The following is an 11,744-nucleotide window of genomic DNA, read 5'->3' on the forward strand; positions in this document are numbered from 1 at the left end:
TTGTCCTGAGACACACAACGTCCCACTTTGCATGCGCCATCTTTGTCTTTGACTCTTTGAACTTAAGACACTATCTCTCTCTCTCTCTCTCTCTCTCTCTCTCTCTCTCTCTCTCTCTCTCTCTCTCCGTCTCAGCTTGTGCACACATTGTCTCCTCCTCACACGGCAAGGCAACACTAAGCTCTGATTTGCAGCAGCAGATCGAACTCGTGATGGAACTCTTCCATTGTAGGGCTCCCTAGTCTGCCACTGGTCTGTAGCACGACGCGGGTCCCCTGCAGTTCCTTTGCAAAACGATCATTGCTCTACGCCATGAGGTCCTCCTACAAAGCTCACGACATTTTTTCATTTGCTCGATCGCAGGACTACATCCCCATCCCCATCCCAGGCACAATTCGTTCCAACTCTAAGCCAAACACACACACACACACACACTGACCTACATCGTACAATGCTTGCAACAGAGAGATACTTTCACTCCTTTTCTCTGTGCACCACGCCACCAATGGAAACACATGAGATATTTGTTTAATTCTGCTAAGACAGATGGAATGTTAAGGCCCTCTCTCTCTCTTCCTCTCACTCCTGACGTGGCACTCCTCCCCTTTTTTCTCCTCAAATGCTTGGGAGGATCTCATCAGATTCTTCCTGATTAACCCCTTTTGCAAAATTGGGGACGCCTACTAGGAGAAGGAGAGAAGATAGTTAGAGGTTGAGTGTTTCTATAATTATTAGAAGAGTAAATGTCTCACTTTCAGCAAGGGTGGGTTGAGCAAAGACCAAGGGTGGGTAGGCTGAGTAAAGACAAGTGATGATAAGTGAGGTGTATTAGTATCAAGGAGAGATAAAGAAAAAAGCACTCCATTTTCTCCTTTTTCAAGATATTTGAGTTGTGTTGTTATAAATAAGTTAGTAGGAATAATAATCATTCATGGATATATCATATTCAAAATAATTAAATTTTAATCATTAAAAAAATCATCCGAAAAAGAGTGGAAAAAACATCAAAAAGCATTTTAAAATTTTTGGAATATTATACAACTTCTACTTTTCAGCACCACCTTGTTTAAAAAGTAAAACTTACAGCAATAAACTCCAACATTAAAGTATAATGACAAGCCATAGTTTTGTTTTTACCACTAATCCACAAATAACCAACCACGTGACACAAAGCAAGGACAATGAATAAAATTAAGTTTCACATCATGTGAACTCATCCATAATACCTCCTGCAAAGTTTCAAACATTAGTATAGTTCGCCATAACATTAATACAAAAAAATAGATCTTTTGATCTTGGGAAAAAGGATTTAAATTCCACTCCCATTAAAAATTTGGATTTTTCGATCATATAAGCTCAAAAAAGAAAACCAAAAAATGGACACGAATCCAATATGTATTACTCATCACAGCTCACACTGAATTTCATATCGTCCAATATCTAAAGCTTTTTCAATCTTCTCTCTTTTCATCTAAGGCATCTAAATAAGTCCAGAAAACAAATGAGACATCATCGCAATTCTCCCTCGGACACAAGAAATCAAAGCATAGCAAAAAGCTTTATTTGTTTTATTGCCTTGACCAGCAAAACAAATACCGTTATAGGCACACAAGCAAAAACTTGGCACACAACCAATCGCTTATATCTAACCTGACCCTATTCCACATCAACAAAATATGCAACATAAAGTCCTTCTGCTGCTCATTCGCAGCATATGCGACAAGTCCTAGAACGAAAGCAATAGTCTTATATGGGGCGTGGGAGCAAGAAAGATCTTGGAGTCACTACTACCAAAGGTACTCCTCACCATCACGGAGAGAAATGCACCACATGATCCAGCTTGAGCTCAGCACATACCAACATCGAATGGTTGTCTACAATCTCCGAACCAGACTACAAACATCAGCCTACAAATTAGTACCAATAACCTAATGCACATTCCAATAATCTGCAAATGTCATTCAAGCAAATTAAACGCAGAAGTGTTCTTCACTTTCATTGCGAGACAATGCACCACCGGGATCAAAGTACTACTTAGTTAACATGCCAAAGCACAAGAGATCAGCAAGAACAAAAATAGTGTCGTATACAACCTTCACATCATCCACACTGATCTAAACATATGGAAATAATCACAATGTCTCTAAGATAACATTCTCATGCTGCATAAACAAAAAATATTTCCAACTTGAACCTCAATGAGAAGGTTCAATGCCACATCCCATTGTACGCACCAATAATCAAGACAAATGGAACGAAGGACTAATACCCCGCTATACGTAACTGCTCCATGAGTTTGCAGTGTAAGGTTTGCTATACAATAATAATAATGAATAAGGAAACGGGTGTGAAAGACATGGGAGAGCTTTCTTCTTCTTTCCACTTAAGAGTACCTGGTAGTGAAAGGATTGCCATCAGAATCAACATCCTTTTCCTCCATTTCCAACGATGAGCAAACTGACAGCGACTCAAAAGCATTATGAGTATTTCACCGACCTTGAGACCCTAGGAATGGAAAGATTTTCAACTTAGCACACAAAACATGTCCCACACACACCCGGCTCACAGCCAAGACCACACCACTTGAGAGGCCAGCACTCAACAGAGCAAAGCACATGGCCAAAAAGTTCCACCATGCAATCTCCAAACAAGGCTGCGCAGATCGTGAGAAATTACACTAATTAGCGTGATCTGAGTTCAAACGAGCTGCATAATCACGAAACTTGAACTGGGCAGTATGAAGGAAATACCAAATTTGCAGGATGTGGAGCCCTAACGCAATGCTTCATGACTTAAGCCTCGTTGTGTCGAGGCCAATTGCAGATGATGAGATCACCTTGAGCAAGCTGATGATAGAGCAGGGGGTAGGAGAGGGAGGTGTTTTCTTCAAGCTGGTATTGTACTGCCTTGACATCGAGGTGAGGTCTCTCCTGCAAGAGATGCAACACTCCTCCTTCTAGCAAGTAATGTGGTTGTGTGTAGGGCCTCCCTCGGCCCTGCACACAGCAGAGATCTCTCTCTCTCTCTCTCTCTCTCTCTCTCTCTCTCTCTCTCTCTCTCTCTCAGCCCCGCCATGGGTGACTCATGGGCTCCCTCAGCAGCTCCTCTGTAGTCCCCAAGGGCAACGCCCTTCCTGTCCAGTCGCGGCCTCCAGTCGACCACCTCATAGAACATCAGCTCGCAATCGTCCCCTTCATGGTGGAGATGAAGAACATCACGGGATCCCTGCACACAGCCGAGATCTCTCTCTCTCTCTCTCTCTCTCTCTCTCTCTCTCAGCCCCGCCATGGGTGACTCACGGGTTCCCTCTATCTTAGCCCCGCCATGGGTGACTCACGGGCTCCCTCAGCAGCTCTCTGTAGTCCCCAAGGGCAGCACCCTTCCTGTCCAGCCGCAACCTCCAATCGACCACCTCATAGAACATTAGCTCACAGCCACCCCCTTCAACTCAACCAATAGGTCTGGGTGAATGAGTTTCTCTCCTTCCGCAAGGAGGTCCTTCAGAGTGGCAACTATCGATCCAGCACTGTTGGCTTCCTCATTGCGCAGGCCTTGAAAGACAGCCCTTCCACTTTTCACCTACAGTTCCATCATCAGAGCAGAAAAGCACAAAAATAACCTAAGCACACATATTATTACCTACACCAAGTGCATCTTCGAGAGGAAAACCCCATCTGCCTGAAAGTTCACCGATTTAGGGTTACGCTATGCAGGGGGCAGAAAAACCATTACACAGTCACAAGCCGAGATCTCTCTCTCTCTCTCTCTCTCTCTCTCTCTCTCTCTCTCTCTCTCTCTCTCTCTCTCTCTTAGCCCCGCCATGTGTGACTCACGCACAGAGAATGCAAGAGCTTGCAAACTTCAAAGTCGTAAAGAAGTGGAATGATGAGACTCCGCAACCCTAGACACGTGTTATCACTCCCTCCACAAATGATAAGCCCTACACATAGCCAATCCTTATCCCTACTTCTACCAACCTCCTAGGATACCCATCTTATCCCGAGAGTGGCGACATTCCCAACCACTTTAATACCAAATAGTGGTTCTTCATATAACCCACAAAATGAACAAACCCACGTTCTTTTCATTAGAGTCAGCCCAAAATCTCTAATAGTTCAAGACTCAAGACATGTCATTATTAGAGTTACTCTTCATTTAAAAATGAGTACCCACTATCTTAATTCAACCAATCAACATTTTTGGCTTAGCAAAAAATGCTTAAAAATACAACTCAATTATTTTTTCTATTTTAGTCAACAAAAAAACATTGCATCTCTATAGCCTTTGCCCTTTGGGCAGGCCAAAAAATTACCGATTTTAAGAACTCTTTCTAGTGACCTTTAGTCATCTTGAGAAACGGTCTAGTGAAGGCAATATAAGGGAGCATAAATGCATTAATCACTTTAATCCGGCTTGGGAATGGGAGAAGAGCATACTTCGAAAAAGCTATACTCACGTGGCGAACCCTAGCGAGGTCCTAGCCTCTGTCTCGGTGGCGGCATCGTTCACGCCCCATGTAAGATGACATCTTCCATCACCTCACCCCATCAAAGCTCTGGCGGGAGACCCCTCAATATCTGGGCTATAGGCGCACTCCCCCATCAAGCGCTCGTACAAAATAACTACCCACTCCTGCATGGCCGGGGCCTCAACGATTTCGACCCAAGCTCATTCTCCCCTCACAACCCCTTAGCTGCAGTCCTACTCAACGGCATCGATCACCATAGCCCTCTGCTCGGGAGTGAAGAAAAGCTTGAAGCCACAAGGATACTTCGCCATGATTTCGGCTTCTTCTCTCAGCAACCAGCTCACCCTCAGCATGCAAGTGGACCTGCGGATTTTGTTGAGGGCCCTGCCACTTCAGCCACCCATGGGTCTGCCCCGGGCACTCAACAGGGAGGAAGCGGTAAGACTGCTCTGCAGGAGGCGATCAACCGAATGGAAACGGTAAGCCCTATGCTATTTTGCCTGCACTTCGGTTAGAAAAACTCAAAATGACTTGGAAAACAAGGCCCTAATAGGGCTTCTCGCTGGCCCTCACCCACCAGCAGACGTTGGTGCAACCAAAGTTGGTCCATGCTGAGAAGTGTGCGGTGCAACGCTATGTATGCTGATAGGTGCATGGTAGAGGGCTATAGCTAGTGTGGGAGACCTCAACGGGACAGTGGCAACGGAAATGCATGCTTAAAGTGTTTTTTTAGGCTAGGGGGCCTAAAAAGTGGGATAATGATGACGGTAGGTCACGGTGTTCAAAATGCGGGATATGTGCCCCAAAATGTGGTATTCATGATGCTCTAGAAGCTTGTCCAGACGGCTCGTCAAACGGGGCCACGGTGTGAAAGATATGCCAGTCCGAAGTTAGAAGGCTTCGCAGATCTTGACGAACAGGGCAGGTACAGACAGGTGGCGGAAAATGGGATCAATTGATACACGTGTAAAGCTCAAGCTATGGAGCATGCCAGTTGTTTTGGTTTGCCATTCGGAGCTCAGACGAGCAAGTTATGGCCTATGCAATATTTGTCCGGGGTCGTGTGTGTGTAAGGTTGTCCGCATCAAAAGGCATGTAGCCAGGCGTTTTTCTTGCCTCGACCAGGTTTGGCAAGGTAGCATACATTGTGGGGAGTCAGCCAAAATTTACGGCTTGCCGATCAATGTCATGGGCATCGCGATATGCACAGTTCAGGTGGGCAGGCAATCATGATAAAAAGGGATCGAATATTTTTTTTCGTCTCTTGAACGGGTTGTCCGAGGCCAAGGTGCGGAATGGTGGGTAAGCACGAGGGTTCGGAGCCAACAGGATGATCTCCCATGTGGCATGACCGAGGAGCTTATGGGCAAGCCTGAGCATATGAAGCACCGGCACTATGTGAAAGAAGTGCAAAAGAAACCCTTGAGCTATAAGTGAAGGATGAACTGGAGTCTTTTGTTAAAAGTGAAATGAAAGCCTCCAAAGGCTATGGGGGGTTTTAAGGAAAAAAAAAGGAAATCCTTGGAGCAATAGCGCCTGGCCCTATTGCTCGAGGGAAGTTTTTTAGCAAGTGGGGAAAAAGAAAGGAGGAAGAAGAAAAGGAAGAAAGAGGCAGCCGTTTTCTAAAAAGGAAAGGGAGTTCTTTTTCTTTGGCTTGGGGGAGGGAGAAAAGAGTTTGGAGGAAGGAAAAAAGGAGAAGCAGTTTCGTGCGATCGGCGTTGGGATGCATGGTCCGCGAAAAGGCTTGGAAGGGCACGAGCTTTGCAGGGGAAGCTAGAGAGGGCTATTAAGAGGCAAAGTCGTCGCCGATGTGACGCTAGAGGTGAATCTTCCCATCAAGGCGTGTGCCGACAGATTCGATTTGTCGAGGGAGGTGTGTGTCCCTCTGTATGAAGCGGCGATGGCCATGGCGTAGCCTTGAGCACGGTTCATGGAGTTTGTACATGGTTTCTGGTTTGAAGGAGAAGCGGTCATTGTCGATTTTGGCGTCGTCTTTTCTCCCTTCCCCCCTTTCTTCTTTGCTCGTCTTCAGGTTGTGTTGTGCTAGTGTGTGTGAGCATGTGCGGCCCTCGGGCCCCCTATGTGTGTGAGAGAGAAAGAGAGAGAGGTGTTGAATTGTGGAAGTGCGAAAAGCGGGCAATATCGGTGTGGTCGCTCTCTGAGGATTGTGTAGGTTGTGTGTGCGTTGGGCGAAGTGCAGGCGAGGCCTTGCTAGTGTGAATCGTCTTTTTTGAAGGTGTTTTCTAGAGGACAGGGGTGCTGTGAATACCCTGAGCTATATAGGGGCCATTGCGTGTGTGTCGGGTGTGTTCCCCGTTCCCCCTGTCCATCTTCTGGTGCCCCCACTGAGGAGTGCACTGATGCTCCTAGTTGAAGTCAAAGTGGTGATTTTGGTGATGCCAAAGGTGCGGCCTTTGAAGAGAAGGTGTTGCTAGAGAAGTAATGGCTTGGACGGGATTTCCCATTTTCACTGGGGTCGAAGATGCAGGAACCTAGCTCCAAGACTATGGGTTGTTTGTACTGGAAAGCGGTTTGTCGAGGGAAGAAGGTGCGGTACAGGTGTTTCCTCTCCTGGTTCGTGGTAAAGCGAGGCTATGGTTCGATGGCCTGTCTAATGAGGAAAAGGTGGATCATGAAGCACTGGAAGCGGCTTTTCGAAGCAGATATGTTGTAGATGCGCAGCTAGATGAAGTAAAGAGAAAGCTGGATAGGTTAAAACAGAGCTTGGAAGGGGATTTTCAAGCATTTTTATGGGAATTCGAGGCCCTTTGGGGAAAGCTGATACAGGTAACTGCTGCTGAGAATGTTGGGTTTTTAAAATTGAGCAAGTTTTTGGATTGCTTGCATGAGGAAGTGCGTGATAAGGTGGAGAAAGATGGCCCGGTGTCATACGAAGAAGCGGTGGCTCTAGCGAAAGGGCGAACCAAGAAGATTCTCAAGAAACATGAAGCTAGAAAGGGTTTGCCAGGTGTTGTGATCCCAAAGCCGATTGATGCGGTGGTAGCCGAGCCAAGGATGGTGCAAAGAGAAGTGCATGTGCGAGATCGGGAACCGAGGGTTCTTAGGCTACAGAAAGACAGGGTGGTTCCTATGCTGTGGATGCCAGCTAGAGCAGTTCCAGTTGTGGAGGAAGTGCAGGTGGTTCGAGAATGGACAAAGAATGTGCTGTCGAATTTGAGTGCAACTGTTGAAGCTCCATTGGAGTGCGGTAAAGAGCAAGGAGTGCGGTTTGCAAACGAGGTTGAAGCCGTGAAGCTAGAGGAGATTCCTGAGCTTGAAACCGAAGTGTAGGTTGTGTCGAGTGATGATAGTTCTATGGATGCAGACACGAGTTGGGAGACCGAGTCATCCCAATCCAGGTATGATGAGTTTAATCTCTTGCAAGTGGGTCGAGATATATCGAATGTGTGCGAGGAGCAAGGAGCAGTGCAAACCGTTATGTTTGATGGAGGCCAAGTGGAGGAGCCCGAGCCTACAGGTGATGATATGCAGGTGAAGGTGATGTACGGTGCCATGTTAATGGCCATGTTGATGAAAGTGGCAGTGGAGTGTGCCATAGTGGTACAACAGGTGCAAAACTTTGCCAAAAGGGATGGAGTAGCCTTACCTATGGGAGAAGATGAGGACAATGCGATAGAGAACGAGTTTCTTTCTTCCTTGATGGAGCATGATGTAGCAGTAGAGGAGATGCTTGAGGAGCACGTAATAGAAGCCGACAAGCAGGTGATATTGGTAGACCTTGAAGGGCCGATTGATGAGGGGAATCTTGATGATGTTGGGATTGAGTGCAATGCATATGAGAAGGCAAGCATGGAGCCAAAGATAGAGGTGCTTCCTATGCAGCAAGTGCACTCTGTGGTGGCAAAGAATACGGATTCCCAGATTGTGTCCGAGCTTTCTAAAGGGATTTGTGAATGGTGGTTGAAAGGGATGCTGATAAAAGCGGCTGTGCAGTGGGCTGTTGAGCAGGTGCAGGATCTGCTAGATGAGGATCTAGTTGTACATGGATGGGAGGGCGGGCCAAATATGTTAGTTCTGTTTGATACGAGTGATGATGCAGATATGCCGAGAGTGTTGGTTGAGCACGATAGTGCTCTATTTGATGTTCTTGAAGGTGCTTGGTTGCGAGTGGATAGTTTGCCAGGGAGTGCTTGGAGTGGTAGAAGCATGTTGATGGCAGTTTGGCTATGCAGTTGGGTATGTGCCCTGGTATGGCACTATGCAAGGGTGTTACAAGTGGACGGAAGAGACCAGTACATGGTGTTTGACCCAGGCGGTTGGTGATAGGTAAAGCAGGGGGTTGGCCAACCCGCATGAACAAAGGCAGTGGGTGACAGATGCTAGGTTTTTAACATATGTTAGGTGGTTTGTGATGTGCAGAGAGCTTGTTTTGGTGTGGCAGTTTTTTAGTGCAATAAGCCTGTTTGTGGTTGAACATAAATGTTCAACAAGGGGGTGGGCAATGATGGTGCAACCAAAGTTGGTCCGTGCTGAGAAGTGTCCAGTGCAGCGCTATGTATGTTTATCAGTGCATGGTAGAGGGCTATAGCTAGTGTGGGAGACGTCAGCAGAACAGTGGCAACGGAAATGCATGCTTAAAGTGTTTTTTTAGGCCAGGGGGCCTAAAAAGTGGGATAATGATGACGGCAGGTCACGGTGTTCGAGATGCAGGAAATGTTTCCCAAAATGTGGTATTCATGATTCTCTAGAAGCTTGTCCAGACGGCTCGTCAAACGGGGCCACGGTGTGAAAGTGTCATAATAATCAATATCTAATTCTCCTAAATGATTTTCTCATATTAAACTGATCATTTAATGTGGGGAAGTGCCAAGGGAGAAAAAGCTAGAATATTGGTTAAGTTAGCAGACCGGACACAGTAGGGATCCAAAGGAGGGAAAATAGGGATCCAAAGGGGGGGCCATCTGCAAAAGAGCCATGTGAAACAATGGGCCAAAAAGACCCTAAGGTTCAGCCCATTAAGACTTCCAAAATGCTAAGGTTCCAAAATTCAAAGGTTGTGTCCAAAAGTCAACCCTAGGGAAAATTGGATGCTTAGTGTGTGCCCAAAAAGTCTTTCTACATCCCTACATGGGAGGGGGCGAGCCCCAAAGCTAGGGGATGAGAGAGAAAGCCACACACACACACACAGGCTCCCTTTACACAAAGGGAATGAGGGACACATGTCAGCTCCCTAGGCCAGATGCCCACAAGGGGTGCCCAATTCCTATTGGAAGACCCTTGAAGTGGACCAATGAGAATTAAGCTAGAGTAAATCTAGTTTAATTAATTTAAAAACATTTAATAAAAGAAACCAATGAGAATTAAGTCTCCTAGAAGACTATTGGGCAGTCTCCCAAGGGGTCCAATGAGCATTCAGGAGCCCCATGGCTTGCCTGATTCCTATTGGCCAGGAGGCAAAGGGGTCCAATGAGAGTTTAGTTTAATTATTTAATTACCTAAAGCTCTCACAAAAGGGGAAAGGGGGACACATGTCTAAAGGCTATCACTTATGCTGCTTAATTCCTATTGGCTTGACCTGGGGAGGTCCAATGAGGCAAAGGCCAGACTTATTTAGCAGCTAGGGCTCGCCCAAGAGAGAGGGGGGCTGATTTTTGCTTGGCATTGACACACACACACTCTCACACTTGACCATGTGTGAAGGGAAAATACTCTATCTCCTCCCAAGCTTTAATGGAGAGCTCATCACCTACTCCAAGCTTGTGAGATAGAAGCCTACATCAACACTCTCTTGGCATGTGGATGCAAATCCAACCAAGAGCCAAGCTTCAATGCATGCTCATCTTCTCTACCAAGCTAATTACTAAGCTAAGCTATGCTAATATGAGTGATTATGTGAGGAGATGTACTTCTTTCTCGTAAGATACTTCTTTTTCCTCTCAATCTACTCTCATACCCTGCTAGCTCTCACCATCTTCGAAGGTGTGTGAGGTCTTGGGTCTGAGAACGGGGATAATTCAAGTTGTGTTTGATTAAGTGTTTTGCTTGGTGTATGAAGCTTCCATCTTCATTGCACTAGCTAGTCTTGAAGGAACACAAAGAATTGTATTGTACTATGTCTCTCTTGATGGGAGAAACCATAATACAAAGCCTTTTGGAGGGGGGACCGGCTCCATGCAAATCCGGTCCTCAACTGTTGTCAATAGCTTAATTGCTCTCTCTTTAGAAAGTATTGTCGATGCTATCTAACTAGGTGTTATGCTTTTTGTTGCTCTCTCCACCCAAGCACTCTTGTAATTCTCATTAGGAATCTATTCTAATGAAATGTCCACTAGGTTCATGCTAATTTCCGCTACACATAAGATCTTAGGCCATTAAATGTTACATTGGTATCAGAGCTCAAGGTTTCTCTTTTCTTGCTCAAGAAGGGAGGTCCTCAAGCTAGCTACAAATGGTTGGTATTATTAATTGCCTGTGAGTAAGTAGAATAGGGATTTTTTAGCCTTGCAGTGCGCCTGCCTTTGTGCAGTTAACGGGGCATCACCGTCGAGAGCTATGGTCTTAATAGTGGAGTCCTACGGGGCTTGCCTACGGCTTAACCACTATTGAGCTATTAGAAGCTTGACAGGAGCCGGTGCTGTTTTGGTGTCGAAAGACCCTCTCTTCTATTCCTGGCAATTAATGGTATTCGAGCCGCGGGTACAGTAGCTTGAGTGCTTTTTCTAAAGGGGTAAAGAGGAGTAGCAACTAGGGCTTGAAGTGCCAAAGTACACCTAAAAAGTTTACACCTAAAAGTTGTTAGAATGGCTGACAATAGTAAAGAGAGTGAAATTAATGTTGATAACTTTGATTTTGCTCATGAGCAAGCTACTAATGATGCTTCAATGCTTGTTAACTATCTTGTTTCTAGGCTTCAACAAGCCATGGGCAATCCATCTCTCCAAAGTGAAGTGCAACGGCAGCTCCGTGCTCACGGGATTCTCCAAGCTCATCACCATGACGAGAGAACACCTAGGAAGCCTCCTTGTGAGACTACCAAAAGAGGTCTCTCTCCGATTCGGGAAGAAGAAGAGAATCCATATGAAAGGCTCAAGAACTTACTTCTGGATGATGCATCTCCTTCCCAAAGGAGAATTCAAGAGCCTCCACCGAAGGAACGAGAAAGAAGCGAGTCTCCCGCCACCTCGGCGGAGATGGCTCCACGAAGACGGCGGGCTAAATGCTCTCCATCACCACCAAAGCGGAGAAGACCATCACACTCTTCTCCACGCCATAATTCAAAGAGGGATGATAAAAAGCAAGAGAAGAAAAAGGCGAG

At 46.0% G+C, this 11,744-nt stretch overlaps 1 pseudogene; it reads right to left on the minus strand.

Annotated features, from left to right (window-relative positions):
* Positions 1 to 2,273: 2,273 nt before the first annotated feature.
* On the minus strand, positions 2,274 to 3,694 carry LOC147461034 (uncharacterized; annotated as a pseudogene).
* Positions 3,695 to 11,744: the final 8,050 nt, after the last annotated feature.

The sequence above is a fragment of the Adiantum capillus-veneris genome, chromosome 3 (genome assembly GCF_014529385.1).
Source record: "Adiantum capillus-veneris isolate H3 chromosome 3, ASM1452938v2, whole genome shotgun sequence".
NCBI classification, from domain to species: Eukaryota; Viridiplantae; Streptophyta; class Polypodiopsida; order Polypodiales; family Pteridaceae; genus Adiantum; species Adiantum capillus-veneris.